At 36.5% G+C, this 20,579-nt stretch overlaps 1 pseudogene; it reads right to left on the bottom strand.

Annotated features, from left to right (window-relative positions):
• Positions 1-18,637: 18,637 nt before the first annotated feature.
• Positions 18,638-20,021, bottom strand: LOC145515519 (3-oxoacyl-[acyl-carrier-protein] synthase, mitochondrial pseudogene; annotated as a pseudogene).
• Positions 20,022-20,579: the final 558 nt, after the last annotated feature.

A 20,579-nucleotide genomic window follows, 5' to 3' on the forward strand; every position in this document is an offset into this window, starting at 1 on the left:
AGTCCCTTGGACTGCAAGGAGATCAAACCAGTCAATCCTAAAGGAAGTCAGTCCTGAATATTCAATGGAAGGACTGATGCTGAAGCTGAAGCTCCAATACTATGGCCACCTGATGTGAAGAACTGACTCACTGGAAAAGATCCTAATGCTGGGAGAAACTGAAGGCAGGAAGAGAAGGGATGTGATGGTTGGATGGCATCACCGACTCTGTGGACATGAGTTTGAGCAAGCTCTGTGAGCTGGTGATGGATAAGGAGTCTGGCATGCTGCAATCCCTGGGGTTGCAAAGAGTCAGAAATGATTGAGTGACTGAACTGAACTGAACTGAGGTAAATAAGAATCATTTATTAATTTGTGGGTGAGATGAAAGATGCCCAAGCCGTTATGCAAATTTGCCGACTTACAAATGAAATTTGAGAATGCTCCTTTTAAAAGCCAGATATCTTTTGCTCAGTGCAAGATTTCCAGTACTCCCAGGGTAGATCACAAACAGTAGGATGGGCCAGTTCCCAAGCTAGAACATGGAAATAGTCATTTATCTTCTATGTGACCTTAGAAAAGTAGCTAAATTTTTTGAGCTTTCTTTATCCATTTATTAATAAATTGATTAATTTAATCCATTTAGACTGATGCTGAAAGCTGAAACTCCAATACTTTGGCCACCTGATGCAAAGAATGGACTCATTTGAAAAGACCCTGATGCTGGGAACGATTGAAGGCAGGAGGAGAAGGGGACAACAGAGGATGAGATGGTTGGATGGTACCACCGACTCAACGGACATGTTTGAGTAAGCTCTAGGAGTTGGTGATGGACAGGGAAGCCTGGCGTACTGCAGTCCATGAGGTCGCAAAGAGTCAGACATGACTGAGCAACTGAACTGAACTGAGTGATTTAGTGATTAATTATGCTCTCTGTGTGCTAGTGTGTTCAGTTACTTAGTCATATCTGACTCTCTGTGGCCCACTGGACTGTAGCTCACCATGATCCTCTGTCCATGAAATTTTCCAGGGAGGAATACTGGAGCAGGCTGCCATTTCCTACTTCAGATGATCTTCCCAACCCAGGAATCGAATCTGCCCTTCTTGTGTCCCCTGCATTGGTAGGAGGACTCTTTACCACTAGTGCCATCTGGGAAGCCCATGCTCTACCTGTATCCTCATCTACAAAATGAAAATAAACTTATTTCTAAGTTACCGTGTAATTTATGAGGTCCTATTTGTTAAAAAAAAAAAAAAGTATTTTAAACTATGTTTGATTATAAATCGTGTGTTTTAAACTTCTACACACCTATAACTGGAAAGACTCAAAAGCAGAATGCAGAGTTCATCTCTAAGACTGCAGGATGTCTTAACTGGTAACAAACAGGATTATCAAGACAGAAAAGAGTCCACATACTCAATTATCTGTGGAATGATATGTGATACATTAGAACCACTGCTGTACAGAACACAAGAAATACCAAGAAGAGAAACTGAAATAATTCATGTTTAAAGTGCTCAGAATGGTTTCTAACACATTATAAACATTTAAAATATATGTTAACTAATAATAACTGTTTTATTTCAATTAAAATGATTAAGAGCTTATTTGATGAACTGAGAATGAATGAAGGAGGAGGAAAAAAAATGACCAAGGCCAGTATCATCAGTGGGGTCAAGAATACCTGTTAGGCCATTATGTGGGCAGCTAGATCTCAATACTGATGGGTTACATCAAGGTATATAATTTTGCTATTGTTAGACATCTGAATACTATATACAAACCTCTTCCTTCTGATTTCATTATCCCCAAGCAATCATCTGTCATCTGGCTTCCACTGGCTTTCATAGAGAAGAAAATAAAATGATTATCTCTCTAGGCTCAAATAAATATCTGATCTAATTAGTGGTTATCATTTTCACTGAAATGAATGCACAGATCTTCTGATTTTATATATTAGTTTTCCATGCATTTCAATAGAAAGAGTCAGCCACTCTAGACTATATAGCTTCAAGATATACAATACAATTTCTAAATTTACAAACTGAGAACATAACTTGGAATAATCTGACAACAGTAAAACATGGCTTCTATTTAAGGATCCATCTAGAAAAACATGGTGATCTTCTCAAGATTTCAAAATCTTAAGTTTGTTTTCCCATGAGCATGAGTTTAATGAAGAGTCCAGTGAAAGAATGTAACTAAAATATATTGGGTTAAGTTATAAAGAAAGGATGACAAAATGTTTTATAATATTTAGAAAAAATGGAGAAGGCAATGGCACCCCACTCCAGTACTCTTGCCTGGAAAATCCCATGGATGGAGTAGCCTGGTAGGCTGCAGTCCATGGGGTTGCTAAGAGTTGGACACGACTGAACGACTTCATTTTCACTTTTCACTTTCATGCATTGGAGAAGGAAATGGCAACCCACTCCAGTGTTCTTGCCTGGATAATCCCAGGGGTGGGGGAGCCTGGTGGGCTGCCGTCTATGGGGTCGCATAGAGTCAGACACGACTGAAGCGACTTAGCAGCAGAAAAAAATGAGGTTGATTCCCGGACTATTAGCAAAGAATTTCACTTCTGCCATGGTTAGGGGATGAACTAGGGTATGTATTAAATTATATGCTACTACTACATTTCAGGTATTACCTCTTATTGTTATACCAAGCAAATTATAGAAATAAAAATGAGGTTAAGAAGCACATTTAATATTTTGACAATTTTATAACCTAACAACACAGATGGAAGATACACTACTAACTCTTCCTGAATTTGACTATTTGAAGGGACTCTTCCTGAATTTGACTATTTGGTCTGACTTGTACCTACCAATAAGTTGCATGTTACTTAGCAGTGGTGTATCTTTAGGGAATTTATTTTGATAAGCAACATTCATAATTAGCATATCAATATTATAACATGTACATGCTGCTGCTGCTGCTAAGTCGCTTCAGTCGTGCCCTACTCTGTGCGACCCCATAGAGGGCGGCTCACCAGGCTCCCCTGTCCCTGGGATTCTCCAGGCAAGAACACTGGAGTGGGTTGCCATTTCCTTTCCAATGCATGAAAGTGAAAAGTGAAAGGCAAGTCGCTCAGTCGTGTCCGACTCTTAGTGACCCCATGGACTGCAGCCTACCAGGCTCCTCTGTCCATGGGATTTTCCAGGCAAGAGTACTGGAGTGGGTTGCCATTACCTTCTCCAACATGTACATAGTTAGTTGCCTCTAAATTACTTTTATGCTAATTAAAACAATTAATTTTGCTAAATACTTTAAATAATCATCCTAGATTTCAAGAACATTGAAACTCTGAAACTTCCTTGCTTTATTTGTAAGTGGTTTTATAAATAAGGATAAGTTTCTAAGAAGTATTTTATTTAAATTTACATAAATTTGAAATGTGTAATCTGAAATGAATCAAATTTAACTGTAGCATCTCAAGTGAAAAAACTATAGCATAGTAATCCCAGGGAAAGAAGTTAATAGCTAACAATGTTGCTGCAGAACTGTTGTAAGAATACTATTTTAGAAATGCACTTACATATAATGTATTAGAAATATGCATTCATATATAATGCATTAGAAATACTTTTTCAGAACCTATGTAATGAATCTTCTCCATACTAAAATACTTATTATGTATTAATTGTCATTTATGGTAATTAAAAAGGTTAAACATTGGTTAAATTTTAAAATATACTAAGTAGAAATAAGGAAAATTATCATATAAGCAAAAATATAAGCTATTTAAAATACAGGAATAGCAACTTCTCAAGTGTGTTTAAGAGCATTAGAAGAATATTCATAATTGATATATGTCAATAATATATCCTTATTTATTAAATGATTCTCAAGTTAAATCTTTTCTAAATAATACATTTATAAATCATATTCTGTTTACAGGACTTGGTATACTGAGTCAAAATGTTGATTTTCTTCTAAATTAAGAAAAAATATTTGTCTTTAATTTGAGGGCCTCATCAATTTCCCTTAATATATAAAATATGAATGCATTGACCCATAAAACTTTATATATCTTTAAATGAATACACTTAGATATGTTTGCAAAGGTTTAATCTTTTACAATGAAATAATGGCCTATATTTCAAATATTTTATTATAATCTTTGATAAAAATATTACTGATAGCCTCAAATTTGTAAAAAAAAATTCCCATGTTTTCACTGATAGTGATCCTAGAAAATGCAATGAGCATCTATTATTCCTGTATTAAATTCAAGAACATTGAAACTCTGAAAGATTTTATCATGAAGCTTATCCAAGGTCAGTTGGCTAATGTTAGGGAAACCAGCAATTATTAGACTCTCATTCTGATGCTTTCTCTATAACTTTAAAGAAGCAAATGAAATAATGTGATACAGCACAGTAAATACAATATTGGTTACTATGGCCCAATATAAAGAATCCCTCCTGTTCACAGAGTATTAATTTAGTTTAAAAGGAATAAATAATGATATATATTTAAAGTTCCAATTAAAATTAAAAAGGCAATCCATGTGTAATTTAATTGTAAGCTTTGCTTTGCTTACAATCTGGGTATTGTTTTAACATTTGAAATGTGATTTAAAAGGCAAGAGTGGGCTTTGTGTCCTTTTACATCAATTGAAACAATAAAGAAAGGCATTAGCTATTTTAAAACGAGAAAGTTTGTGTGTAGCTTTCTTACATTAGTTGTTAGAGGGATAAATTGGAGTAACTATTTTTCTAATAATTATCTATAATAACTAGATAATATAGTAGACAATAATTATTGTACATAAGAAATTGTTGTTTTGTTCTCCCAGTCATTATTTTGAATCTTCATATTAAAGACATTTTTCCCTTTCCCATCAGATGCAGAAGAAACGTACATGACCTCATGAAAATCCAGCCTGGGCTCTAAAACACACAGCCAAACTAACCCCAGGAGTTAGGTCTAAATCTTTAGAGCTGTTTCCAGTCCAGATAGTCACAATTTATTAAAAAGATTGTGTTCCTTCTCAATCGAAAACACAACAGGAGAAAAGAATCAAGAAAAAGAGAATTATCTATCTCAATCTTAAAATAATTACACATAAAATTAGCCTCATTCCTCTGGGCTACTATTATTTAAAAAAAGGGGGGGAGTGGGGGAAATGACCCCACCTAGGCTATGGTTTTTCCAGTAGTCATGTATGGATGTGAGAGTTGGACGGTGAAGAAAGCTGAGCGCCGAAGAATTGATGCTTTTGAACTGTGGTGTTGGAGAAGACTCTTGAGAGACCCTTGGACTGCAAGGAGATCCAACCAGTCCATCCTAAAGGAGATCAGTCCCGGGTGTACATTGGAAGGACTGATGTTGAAGCTGAAACTCCAATACTTTGGCCACCTCATGCGAAGAGTTGACTCATTGGAAAACACCCTAATGCTAGGAAGAATTGGGGGCAGGAGGAGAAGGGGACGACAGAGGATGAGATGGCTGGATGGCATCACTGACTCGATGGACACGGGTTTGGGTAGACTCCGGGAGTTGGTGATGGACAGGGAGGCCTGGCGTGCTGCGATTCATGGGGTCGCAAAGAGTTGGACACGACTGAGCCACTGAACTGAACTGAACTGACTGATTCTTCTGTTGGCTACATGGGTAATATAAAGCATCGAAGAAGAGAAACACTACGCCTTGACCTAAAAAATCGTATATCATTCTCCTCTGATTAAGAAGTGAATACAATGACATGCAAAGCAGCTTTTACACGTTGCAGTAGAACTTTCTCACTCCAATCCAAAAGAGGTTATTTTCTTCCTAAGCTCCACAAACAAGTTTTCACTTTGTATAAAAATGTTGAACCTGTTCTCCCATCAACCTAAACTAAGGGTGCACCCCAGAATCTGACCTAGCAAATCAAAATCCAGTGATAAAACAGAAGATATGACAATAGAGGTTATGAAGATCAGCTCTTAAAACCCATTAAAAGGCAAAGCAGGTAGAATTGAATTAAGTGCTTGCAATTGTTGAGGCAAGATGACCAAGTTTCTCTCTTAGAGTACAACAAGCTAATCAGCTCCATAACATGTGGCACTGAATACATTTTCAATGAATTTGCTGAAGGATGAGAAATGAAATTGTTTACCTTTTAACTACAGTTAAGTAATTAAGAAATTACTTTGCTCTTCTAGCCATTTGTCCTCTTTCTGTGAAAGGCCAAAAAAATGTGACTAATCCTATAGGCTTTAGCATCAGAAAGAATTGAGTTTAAGTTCCAGTTTACCTACTATTACCTGGGTAATTTGGAGCTAGATAATCTAAGACTTTTATTTTTCTTCCTTCCTTTCTTCATTTTTTCCTTCATTCCTTCCTCTTTTCGCCTTCTCTCTCTCTCTCTTTTTTCCCTAGACAAATTCTGTGCACAGTTAATTTTGTTGAAAAATACTAATTTAAAAAGGAAAACTATCATATTCCATCTTGTCATTTCCAATACTTGAATCCTGCCCCTAAGAGGCAAACATTTGAAGATCTTTCTTCTCTATTTACTTGGATTTTTCTTAAAAATAATATTTATAATACAATATTTTTGTAACACTTTTAATTTTACACAAGAATTTGAGATATAGTGTTACTGGGCCCAAGCTCCTATTGTTTACCAGATGACAGGTCAATAAATTGAGAAATGAGTTGTTGGGACTAGGAATAGTGACTTTATTTGGAAAGCCAGCAGACTAAGATGGGGAACTAGGGTGCCAACAAACATTTCGCTTGGGTTTAGAAGCTAGTTTCTTCTATAGAGTGTTGAGGGGGAGGTGAGGAGGTAAAGTTCAGAAGATGGTAAAAGTGAGTGTTCGTCGCTCAGTTGTATCTGACTCTTTGCAACCCTATGGACTGTAGCCTGCCAGGCTCTTCTGCCCATGGAATTCTCCAGGCAAGAATATTGGACTGGGTAGCCATTCCCTTCTCCACAGAGTCTTTCCAACCCAGGGATCAAACCCAGGTCTCCTGCATTACCAACAGATTCTTTACCATCTGAGCCACCAGGAAAGCTCCAGAGTAGTTGTTACAAATATCTCCTGGTTCCAGCCAGACCCTGGAGGGGATATGTTAATTTCTTCATTACTGTAGCCATTCACACATGGGCCTGGTCAGAATGTTTCTTGTGAGTTTAAACAAAGAAATTGTATTTTAACATTGAAACATGGGAAGGGAGGCAATGTCCCAGGAGATGTGCCATCATTTATACTTTAATACAGGTAATATCCCTTTAGGGATTAATTTGTGACAAAAGCAACAATACACAAAGGTTAAAGCAGAAAAAAAAAAAGAAAAAAGATCCAACATGGAGTCAGATTTGTTCTTCCCTATTATAATAGTATGCAAAATTCCCATATACCCCCCATTAATTTTCCCCTATTGTTACCAACTTACACTAGTATGTTGTATTAATATCAATTGATAAACCTGTATTCATACATTATGAGAGCCTAACGTCCTTTCTCTAGTCCAGAATTCCATCCAGAAGGCTACATCACAGTTGGTTGTAGGTTGTCATTGGCTTCTCAAGGCTGTATCAGTTTCACAGATTTTTTTCCTTGTTTTTGATCACTTTGACTGTGGTGAATAGTACTGGTTAGATATATTGTAGAATACTACTTCGATTGTATATACATACATACATATATATATATAGGATATTTTTCTTATGATTAAACTGGGTAATGGGTTGGGAGAGGACTGCTACAGAAATAAAGTGCCATTTTCACTACATCATATCAAGGATATATACTATCAACCTGATGCTAACCTGAACCATTTGGCTGCATGTTTGTCAGGTTTCTTCGCTGATAGTTTCTCCCCCTCCCCCATTCCCTACTGTCCTCTTTGGAAGGAAGTTACCAAGTAGAGTTCACACTTAAGATGTTGGCAGTTATGCTCCATCTCTTGAGGAAGATAGAGCTACATAAACTATTGGAATTTTTGTTTACAGGTATTTCACTTTTTTCTCATATATTTACTTGGTAAAGTATTTAGGTATATCAAAGTGACCCATGGACATTTATTTTATATTTTGTGGTGTAATTCAATAGTACTTCATTTATTGTGGGATTCAAATTCCAACTGTAGCCATTGGGTCTTCTTTCAGTTGATTCATGCCCTTTTGACATACTCTCAACAATGTGGGTGGGCTTCCCTTGTGGCTCAGCTGCTAAAGAATCTGCCTGCAATTTTGGAGACCTGGGTTTGATCCCTGGGTTGGGAAGATCCCCTGGAGAAGGGAAAGGCTACCCACTCCAGTATTCTGGCCTGGAGAATTCCATGGAATGTATAGTCCATGGGGTTGCAAAGAGTTGGACAGGACTGAGTGACTTTCACTTTCAACAATGTGGGCATTTAGTTGTTGTTTGTTTTGCTTTGTTAAACTTTTGAATGCTTCTGTACTTTCTGGCACTCTATGGTTCCAGGATCTCCATACAGATTCCCTGCTCCAGTCTTAGAATAAGCCATTTTTCCAAGGATGACACCCCCCTTATGACAGAAAGTGAAGAGGAACTAAAGAGTCTCTTGATGAAGGTGAAAGAGGAGAGTGAAATGGCTGGCTTAAAACTCAACATTCAGAAAACTAAGATCATGGCATCTGGTCCCATCAGTTCATGGCAAGTAGATAGGGAAACATTACTGCAGATGGTGAAAGCATGGTGTTCCCATGAAATTAAAAGATGCTTACTCCTTGGAAGAAAAGTTATGACCAATCTAGACAGCATATTAAAAAGCAGAGACATTACCTTGCAAGCAAAAGTCCATATAGTCAAAGCTATGGAGTTTCCAGTAATAACATATGGATGTGAGAGTTGGACCATAAAGAAGGCTGAGAGCCAAAGAATTGATGCTTTTGAACTGTGGTGTTGGAGAAGACTCTTGAGAGTCCCTTGGACTGCAAGGAGATCAAACCAGTCTATCCTAAAGGAAATCAATCTTGAATATTCATTGGAAGGACTGATGCTGAAGCTGAAGCTCCAATACTATGACCACCTGATGCGAAGAGCTGACTCATTAGAAAAGACTCTTGATGCTGGGAAAGATTGAAGGCAGGAGAGGAAGGGACAACGGAGGTTGAGATGGTTGGATGGCATCACCAACTCAATGGACATGAGTTTGAGCAAGCTCTGGGGGTTGGTGATGGACAGGGAAGTCTGGAGTGCTACAGCCCATGGAGTCATGAAGAGTCAGACACAACTGAACAATTAAACGACTGAACAACAACAAATATTTTCAAGTACAACTGGGTCTTTTCATTGGAAAACTATGTTAGAAATCTAGATCTGTGCATTAAATGTGGTCTCTGCTACTAGGCTGTTATTGTCTACAGATACCAATAGAATTTCCAGCCACAGGGCTGGAAAAGGTCAGTTTTCATTCCAATCCCAAAGAAAGGCAATGTCAAAGGATGCTCAAATTACAGCACAACTGCACTCATTTCACATGCTAGCAAGTGAAAGTGAAAGTGGCTCAGTCATGTCCAACTCTTTGCGACCCCATGGACTATACAGTCCATGAAATTCTCTAAGGCAGAATACTGGAGCGGGTAGCCTTTCCCTTCTCCAGGGGATCTTCCCAACCCAGGGATTGAACCCAGGTCTCCCACATTGCGGGCAGATTCTTTACCAGCTGAGCCAAAAGGGATGCTCAAAATTCTCCAAGCCAGGTTTCAACAGTACGTGAACTGTGAACTTCCAGATGTTCAAGCTGGATTTAGAAAAGGCAGAGGAATCAGAGATAGATCAAATTGCCAACATCCATTGGATCATCAAAAAAGCAAGAGAATTCCATAAAAACGTCTACTTCTACTTTATTGACTATGCCAAAGCCTTTGGCTGTGTGTATCACAACAAACTGGAAAATTTTAAAAGAGAAGGGAATACCAGACCACCTGACCTGCCTCTTGAGAAATCTGTATGCAGGTCAGGAAGCAACAGTTAGAACTGGACATGGAACAAAAGACTGGCTCCAAATCAGGAAAGGAATAGGTTAAGGTTGTACATTGTCATCCTGCTTATTTAACTTATGTGCAGAGTACATCATGAGAAATTCTGGGCTGGAGGAAGCACAAGCTAGAATCAAGATTGCCGGGAGAAATATCAAAAAACTCAGATATGCAAATTACACCACCCTTATGTCAGAAAGAAGAAGAACTAAACCACCTCTTGGTGAAAGTGAAAGAGGAGAGTGAAAAAGTTGGCTTAAAGCTCAACATTCAGAAAACTAAGATCAGGGCATCCAGTTCCATCACTTCATGGCAAATGGATGGGGAAACAGTGGAAAGAGTGGCTGACTTTATTTTTGGGGCTCTAAAATCACTGCAGATGGTGATTGAAGCCATGAAATTAAAAGATGCTTGCTCCTTGGAAGAAAAGTTATGACCAACCTAGACAGCATATTAAAAAACAGAAACATTACTTTGCCAACAAATGTCTGTCTAGTCAAGGCTATGGTTTTTCCAGTAGTCGTGTATGGATGTGAGAGTTGGTATATAAAGAAAGCTGAGCGCCAAAGAATTGGTGCTTTTGAACTGTGGTGTTGGAGAAGACTCTTGAGAGTCCCTTGGACTGTAAGGAGATCCAACAAGTCCATCCTAAAGGAAATCAGTCCTCAATATTCATTGGAAGAACTGATGCTGAAGCTGGAATTCCAATACTTTGGCTAGCTGATTCAAAGAATTGACTCATTTGAAAAGACCCTGATGCTGGGAATGATTGAAGGTGGGAGGAGAAAAGGATGACAGAGGATGAGATGGTTGGATGGTATCACCGACTCAGTGGACATGAGTTTGAGTAAACTCTGGGGGAGTTGGTGATGGACAGGGTGGCCTGGCTTGTTGCAGTCCATGGGGTTGCAAAGAGTTGGATACGCCTCAGCAACTGAACTGAACTGAACCCATAAAATAGATTCCTGAGATTTAATTGAGATTCCATTAAAGCAGTTCATAGAGGTGTAAAGTACTGATGTTATGAAATGAAGAATACACACACACACACACACACACACACACAAGACTGCAGCCACCAGAAGTTTCTTACTCTCAAACTAGTCTATACTCAGCCTCCAGCAACTTGTAAAAGTGACTACTTACATGTTCTTATCAGTGTGTGGTTCTAATGTTTCTGGTCCAGATAGGTAGCAATCAGCTGTGAGTTTTGTATTTGCCTGTCTCTCCAGATTTTAGGGTGGCAGTTTGCCCTGAGAACTCAGTTCTTCCATGGATTCTGTAACCATTATTGATTGTTATTTTCTAAGCTTTTTTTTTTTTAATGTAAAAGCAGTAATGACTTCTCAGTTCTTTGTATGTTAGAGCTGAAATTGAACAAAAAATTCTTTATAAATGGCAATTTCCTACTTTTTTAGAAAATTATCTGTGATTTTTTCTGTTGGAGGAGTTTTATTTATTTTCCATTGACCTTGCCCTCTCTCTCTCTCTCTCACACACACACACACACACACACACACATCTCCCATCTTGCCAAGTATATTTATATTGCAAATTTAATGTCTATATCAATATTAAACAATGACTATATAATGAAATAAACTGTTTTTATCTGAGCCACATAAGTTTCATTTTATGAAAACTTACTTTGTTTTTGTTGTCAAGTTAATAATTGCTTTTTTTAGTAGCTTACTTTCCTAAGCTAAATATCAAAAAAAAAAAAAAGAAGAAAGGAAGGAAGGAACGAAAGAAAGAGAGAAAGTAGTAAGAAAAGAAAAAAGGAAGACATGTCTCTCAATGTAGTCATAAAACATTTGGTTCTCTTTTCAGTTCCAAAATTTTCCTACTTAATATTCCAGGAACCTTTATTATTTTTGTTGTATTTTTAGAAAAAAACATGAAGCTACTCCGTTCTCAGTGTTACTGCTGAGAATCCTGGTGACATTCATCTCATTTTTTGTACATGATCTGTTGATTTTCTCTGAAAGATTTTTGGATCTTGTCCTTACTTTTGGGGTTTCATATCTATCAATACCATACGAAGGTATTTTGAGGAATATATAAAATAATAGGTAGAAATTTGTTTAATCATTGGCTAATTTTGATTGGTAAATTAATACTTGTTATGATAATAAAACTGATGATCATAATGTTTTTTATTTTAACAAGACATCATGAGATTTCATTCTTCCATATGTTTGCAAGTAATACTACTCACACTTTGATGAGCAATTATGAACAATATTGAGGTCAATGGGATCAATAGAAATTTCATTGATTATACTAAAGATAATAAATCCCTTTGTAAGCACAGTGTGTAGAAAGCAAACATAAACTCTGGTGGCAAACAGATCATGTTCTGAATGCTAGGGCAACCATAGTTAAGGATGTGATATAAAGGAAAACATTAAAAGTCACTTTATAATAAATCCCCTGCCTCATATGTTTAGGGCAGGGATACATTAAACAAAGAACATTAAGAACTTGAGAGGTGCCAGTGACACTGCGGTTTTCCAAAGATGCTCATTTCCACTTAAAATTTATTCTTTTATTCATTCATTCATTCCTTTAATTTGTGGGACCCATCCTATCATAGAAAATATTGCATTCGATTCTGTAGGTACTACATTAAGAGGAATATATTCAAATAAAAGTTTATCAGGATACTAATAACTAGGTAGAGTTAGGAAGCCTGAAACCATGTCATGAGAAAGTGGTAAAACTTAATAGTACAGAGAACTCTACTCAGTACTCTGTAATGGGAAAAGAATCTAAAAAAAAGAGTGGATACAAGTATATGTATAACTGATTTACTTTGCTGTACACCTGAAACTAACACAACACTGTAAATCAACTATACTCCAATAAATATATTTTAAAAATAATAAATAATGTGAGGATATAACTAACACTACATAAATTGTCAAAATGTGTTTGAAGTATTAGAAATTTCTTTATTGTTTCATAAAGCTGCAATAGATGTTTGGCAGCAAGAAACTGACAAACTAAAGGGCATAATTATATTTACAATAGAACTGCCTAGATTTTGAGCTGTGTTAGAATGTAGTGTAGTTGCATCTTTTTCTCCAAAGATATTTAACTATTGGGAAAGTTGTCAAAGAAAGATTTCAAGCCCAGCTGGAGTAGCAGTTTGACAATTTTATAATGTATAATATCACTTAGAGTGCCAATTTAAATTCAGATTTCTGGGCTTCACCCTATAAAGAATATGATTTTATAGGTAGTTTTGAGATGTGCTGCTGATGCACGGTTTATACAAAATTTGAGAAATTCTGGTCTAAGGGTATGACATGATGAGTTCTAAGGTTTATTCCAATCTTTGTATGCCATGAATTAATAAGATAAATGCCTCAAGCAGAGATATGATTCAGTCAGGCCTCAAATGATGAGTATAACTTCACAATGAATCTCACTATCGTACAAAATGACATTGCCCTGACTAGCATTTTCTAAACCAGGGGACAGATAAGTCTTTAACTTTAACTACTTTTTAAAATATTAGCAATTTCTACAGCAGGGATCAAAAATATTTGACCTATTGATACTATGTCTCCAGTTACCATGTGTTAACTATAATGAAACAGAAATCAGGTGGCATTTATTGCTTCAGAGACAATATTTAATGTACTCTATGTTAATGAGTGTTTATGTCATTGTAACATTGCTGAGCAAACTACAACATTTATTTCAGAATGCAATTGGTTCTTACAGCAAGAAAAACAAAAAATATTTTAACAAAAGTATGACCTATTTAAGAACTGATAGAAACTCAGCAATGTACTTTTGAAAACTGACAGTACTTTAAGTCCAATTGGTTGGAATGGATAACAACAAGATTTCATTCTTATAAAAACTCACTGCTTATTAAGACTGCATAATAAGTAGAGGCATAAGAATCATACATTTCTATGATTTTCACCCTGGGGACACCATTTTTTTTTATTTAAATAACTTTTCCCTGAATGCATTTAAGAACAAGGATTTTATATGCAATTACAATATTTTAGAAGGTGTAGTGGTAATTCATATCTATTAAATATTTAAACACATTAGTATTCAAATATATTGGAAGGTATTATATAACTAAACTCTCATCCATCTCTCATTCCACTATATTTAAATAATCATAACCAAGAAGTATAAACAGCTAGACTATAGCAGGCAGTGTCTACCTTTGACATTAAAATAGCTTCATGTGGAGATTTTATTATAGTATTAATAGTTTAAATACTTGAGACATTAAAATTATGTAATTTCCCAAAAATAAATTGACAAGTGAGAAACATGAACTCAATGAAGATGAATGAACTCAATGAATATGAATTTGAGTAAACTCCAGGAGTTGGTGATGGACAGGGAGGCCTGGTGTGCTGCAGTCCATGGGTCAGAAAGAGTCGGACACAACTGAGCAACTGAACTAAACTGAACTGAACTGACAGTTGTCTCACACTGCATATGAGCACTCATCCTGGAAAAAGAAAAGTATTTCATTCCCTAAAGCAAACACCTCAGCTAGTGAGGTTTTGTTATTTAACTCACATCCTTTCCACTTTCTTTGTATTAGAAAAATCTCATCAACCAGAGCCTCATTTTCATATTGCTATGATAGTCACACCTCAAAAAACCAGCAAAGAGGATGTCTGTTTCTGGAACCACTATGGCATCATCAAGAATGGGGAAAATTCTGTGGTTTAATCCCCAGCCTTGTGTCTGAAATTAGCAATTCTGCGTAAAGAGATTTTAATAACCAAATAAAGGCTACAAAACATTGAAGTAGCATATTGACTTGTCTATATATCCAAAAGATAAGAGAAGGCTATACTAAAAAAAGAGTCTCCGACTGACTCCAAACTTTTGCTTTTTATTAAGATTCTCTGTCTAGGAACTTTCTTGGCAGTCTAATGGTTAAGACTCTGTGCTTCTACTGAAGGGGAAACAAGTTCAATCCCTGATCAGGGAAATGAGATCCTGCATGCCTCGCTCCTGTGTGGCCAAAAAAAAAAAAAAAAAAGATTCACAGTCTATTATTTTCTTTTTCTCTCATCAACATAGATGATTGAACACATCTGTTCCCCAACTAATAGCATCAAAGGAAGAATTTAAAGATACACCATTGAACTTCCGTTATGTTTGGTTCCTCTTCATATTTTGTTAATTCCTTCATTTTTAAAATTTTTCCACTTAAATAGGTTTTTCTTTATTAATAACTGTTTTAGTATTTTTTCCAATTTACAAATATACTAATATTCTCTGTAATTACACCTAAGCTAGTTGTTATTCCAGCTGTTGAGGATACTTTTTATTTTAATGATTGCTTATATTTTCTTTCCCAAATTTCCTCTTGGCTACTTTTTATACCCATCAGTATTTGATACATATCCATTTATTTTGTTTCATTACTACTTCTTGTTCTTTTTTACTGCATACTGCTATTCCCTCAAACATAATGAGGACCTACATTTAGTGGACTTTTGTTAACTTTTAAGTTATTGTGATCATTGGTGTATATTGGGAAATTAGTCTGACAGAAAGTGAAAATGTCCAGCAAAAGATGCTTGCCCAGATAATAGTTGGTGAATGAGACTAGAAGCCAGAGCATTCCCAGCATTCATAGCTTATGATGCCACTTGATCTCTAGAGTAGGTAAGACAGAAAAATAAACAATAATGATTTTCTGGATCTTAATAGTGTGGGACTCAGGGACCATATGTTCTAATAGGGTAAGGGACTTCATAGAAAAGTATCTTAATTTGTGACACTCACTGCATTCTGTAAGTGTTCTTGTATAAATATTCTGGAAAGTAAGGACCCATTGTGAGTACATTGATCATCTGAAATCAGAGATACAGAGGAATAAACAAACAGATAATAAAGGTGCTAACATGTAGAGGAAAAAGGATAGACTTGAGATTAGAGGTCATGTCCTTTAATTATGAATTTTACAACTATGGGCAAGTAAATTTCTGAATTTTCACATCTGTAAAACGGGAATGAAAATATTACTTATATTCCAAAAATGCCAAAGAGACTATGTTATTCACCATATCTTTGATGTTCTTCAGAAATGTAGAATTAAAATATCAAATGGTATTCAAGTATAACAGGAAAAAAGTTCCAGAAAATATATTGTGTAACCATGCTTTGCTTGAAATTGTCTCTGGACCGGTAGTGGCTTAAGTAATGCAGCCCCACTAGAAATGGAAGAAATTATCTTAATATACTTTTAAAACATATCTGTCCCATACATGAATAACAATCTCTAGGTTCTTCTATGTCCTGGTTAAATAGTTTTGCATAGGTTCTGGGGGATAATATAGGAGAGACCTGAGTCCATTAGACTTAGGATCTTGTCAGAGATTCTAGTGCTTTGGCACTTGTCAAATTTGTACCTACGGAAATATGTTATTATCATAAACTTCTTAAGATTATTGTGAATATTCAAAGTATGTAAATCATGTATGATTCCTAATGCATGCCTAGTATATGTAAAATTGTTATCATCAAAGAAACAAAACAGACTTAGAGTAAATTTGTCCATTCACCTCATTCATCTTCAACAGAAACCTTACTTCCAGTCAGTGAGGGAAAGTAGCTTATTGAACTCCCTGGCCTTATGAGACAAATTCAGTCAAATTCAGCCCTGTAATGAGAGCACCAGCATGGGAACCCATCACCCTCCCATCAAAGCCTTGACCCAACATAGGAGCGAGTTTCAATTACTTGGAGGACAGATGTTTTGCCAGTGGTCATGGTTTTCTGTTCCTTGATAACACCCTATGAAGTCTATGGTAGCATAAATTATCAAACTCCTCATCACAATTTTAGACAAAGGAAAATCAGTTTTAATGGAATTCCTTTCCAGATGAAAATGATAATTATTTTTGAGCCTGAGCCTCCTGTTGTTCAGGTTGTTGCTGCTGTTTTCAACTCCTAATGAATCACTGTGCACACCTCATTGCATGTGAATTTATGCAAATTGACAATTAAACAAGGGGGTTATTTTAGTCAAATCAATCAGATATTGTATTTTTTTGAAACGATAATATAAGCACAATTGATGGTGCATAATTAATGATTATCCAAGGCTCTTAATAATGAAATGATAAAAAAGGTATGAAAGGAGAGAGATGTCAAGGAACTTGGCTCTAAAAAAACTGAAAAGGAATTTTGCTTCATTTTCTCAAACCACTGAAACCCTTTCTTGCATTTATAACCAAATCCACTTGTGAGCCTGAACACTCGCACACTGCTCTCCAGAAGCATTCTTGGATTAGTGAAGCGAATAAATATGATGGTGTTCCAGAATCCTGTCCTAGACCTTTCTGTGTTTAAATCTTGGCTCTAACAGTAGCCAGCTACCTGACCTTGAGAATGCAATTAATCTCTCTTAGTTTCACATTTCTAATTTGTAAAAAGATTGTTACATTATAGGACCATGTATATATAAATGTGGTGTGGATTAAATAAAATATTACATGCAAAGGCCTTAGGTGTTTTCCAGAAACTTTACATATATTAAATAAATGTTTATTTTAATTCTTATTTCCTTTGAAACCTCTTTAGTTCTCATTTTCCCACACAAAACGTTATTTTATAACAAGAATTTAAACCATATTGCTTCAACTTTCCACTTAATTCTGGGCTGAGAAACACTTGCTAAAAAATGAAGTCACAACACCAAAGGCACAATTTATGAAAGAAGCAATTGATAAGCTGGATTTCATTACAGTTAAAAACTTCTTCTCTGAGAAATATAATGTCAAGAAAATGAGAAGACTAGCCACAGATAGGGAAAAAAAATCGTGAAAACATAAAGAACTGTTATCCAAAATATACAAAGAATGTATACAACTCCCCCTTACCAAAAAAAAAACTAACATCCTGATTTAAAAATAGACAAATACTTGATCAGACACCTCCCAAAGAAAACATACGTTTGGTAAACAGACATATGAAAAGATGCTCAACATCATATGTCATTAGAGAACTGCAAATTAAAAAACAATGAGAAACTCTTATGTATCTATTAGAGTGGCCAAAATACAAAACACTGAGAATACCAAATGCTGGTGAGGATATGGAGCAATAGAAATTCTCATTTATTGTTGGTAAATAAATGAGAATAAGTTCTCATTTATTGTTCTTGACAAAATGCAAAATGATACAGCCACTTTGGAACACAGTTTAGTAGTTTCTAAAACTAAGCATACTCATCATATAATTCAATAGCAGTCATTGGTATTTTGTGAACTCTACACTACCTCAAACAAAAAACTGCATATGGATGTTTTATAGCAGCCTTATTCATAATTACAAAACCTTGGATCTAATTTAAACATTCTTGAGTAGAAACATGAATACACTGTGGTGCATCACATAAAATGAAATGTTATTCAGCATCTAACAACAACAAAAAAGAGATCTGTCCATAAAGACACATGGAGGAATCTTAAATGCATATTACTAAGTGTAAGAATGCAATCCGAAAGTCTACATACTGTATGATTCCAACTAGATGATATCTGTAAAAGGCAAAACTATAGAAACAGTAAAAAAGATCACTGGTTGTCTGGGGTTAAAGGGAAGGGAGGGAAGAACAGGTAGAGCACAGAGAATTTTTCGGACACTAAAAGTACTTTGTATGATTTTATCACGGTGAATACATTTCATTATACATTTGTCCAAACTCATACAGTGCACAACACAGAGTGAAACCTAACGTAAACTATGGATTTTGTATGATAATGATGTGTCATTGTAGGTTCATCAGTTGTACCAAATGTACCACTCTGGTGCAGGATGTAGATAATGGGGATTGTGCATGTCTTGAATGGAACATAAATGAGACCAAATTGTGATTCTGTACAGTCCAGGTTTAAAGTAGATGGCAGTTTTCTATAACAGCAAGCCAGGGTGGTAATCTTCCTCGATGTCCCTGGCAGCCCCCAGCAGGTGTCCCATGGCTCCACTGGTGGAGGAAATGGCAAGGGAGTATGCATGGCCTTTGAAAAGATGTTTGATGGCTTTGTTTTCAGCAGTGTCTCCCAACAGTGTGGAAGTATCATGCACGTTGATATAGGATATCTCTTCAGGTTATACACCTGCATCTTTTACAGCAGCAGCCATACACCTTAAAGCACCTTCTCCTCCAAGATTGGGGGCAGTCGTGTGACTGGCATCACCTGAGAGTCCATAGCTCAAAATGTCTGCGTAAATCCAGTCCCCTCTTTGTACAGCCTTCTCGTTTCTCCTACCACCAGTGCAGTGCACTTCCTCCCATTACAAAACCATCTCTGGATGAAATGGTCTACATGCTGACTTAGGATCAGAGCCCAGGCTCTGGAAAATCCAGCAAGTGATAAACAGGTGATGCAAGAATCTGTACCTCCAGTCACCATCACATCAGTAGAGTCATGTGTTATAAATCTAAAAGTCTCCCACTGCATGAATTTCTCTGGTACAGGCTGTGGGTAATGCTTGATTGGGGCCCTTGACTTTATAGAGAATGATGACCTGGGCTGCTGCCATATTGATCAGAATCTGAGGGACAAAGAATGGGCTGACTTTATTGTAGCCTTTTGTTTGAAACATCAAAGCAGTTTCAGAAATAACTCCAAGAGGAACCATTCCCATGCCAATTGCAATACACGATCAGCTTCTGGCTAAGGATGCCAATTAGAATCTTTCAAGGCTAACTCTGCAGCCCCAATGGCTATAATGGTGGGAGAAGAAATGGACTTGATATCTGATTTGGGCACAAAGCTTTTTTCATTGAATTGATCTTCATTGCAACCTCTTGGCACATAAGTGCAACACTGCAAGGGATATTGATACTCTTCACTAACCACTGAAAGGATTCTACTCTCTGCCTGGACAGATGATCCCATACCAGCTGAGTTCCAACTCAAAGAGGAGTCACTAAGCTATGCCTGTAATGACAACTTGCCTAGGTAATCAGAGTATTGGTATAGTTCCTAAATACTTCCTTTGACTTATTAGTCCTTGAAATAATCTTGTATATATTAAATGAGAGTTTGTCATTTTTAGGAAATTTTGTAAGCCGTTTGACAGTATGGTTGATATTCAGAGAATCACAAATATTCCTATAACAGACCACAACATGTCCAGCAGGTATTCACTGTTGTTTAAATAGCTTAAAGGTTTAAGAAACTATGCTGCTGCTCAGTCGTTCAGTCATGTCCGACTCTTTATGATCCCATGGACTATAGCCCTCCAGGCTCCTCTGTCCATGGGATTTCCTAGGCAAGAATTCTGGAGTGGGTTGCCATTTCCTACTCCAGGGGATCTGCCTGACGCAGGGATCGAACTTGTGTCTCCTGCATCTCCTGCATTGGTAGGCAGATTCTTTACCATTGTGCCACCTGGGAAGCCCAAAATAACGTTATCTTGTTTTAATTAATACTTATTTTCAGGACACCTGTTTGCACTCAACTGTTTTTAGACACTAAGTCCTCTCAGACATTCCAAGACAACGAAGTGAAACAGTGATTCATTTGACTCACCTCAACAGAATTTAACAGTGAAAAATATACAGGAACTCCAAGCCAGATTCAGATGGCAGAAAGCATCCTTTTTCAGGACTACCAAAGCCTAATTACAAATATTTCT

Source organism: Giraffa tippelskirchi, chromosome 1, assembly GCF_054371585.1.
Source record: "Giraffa tippelskirchi isolate mGirTip1 chromosome 1, T2T-mGirTip1v1.2.pri, whole genome shotgun sequence".
NCBI classification, from domain to species: domain Eukaryota; kingdom Metazoa; phylum Chordata; class Mammalia; order Artiodactyla; family Giraffidae; genus Giraffa; species Giraffa tippelskirchi.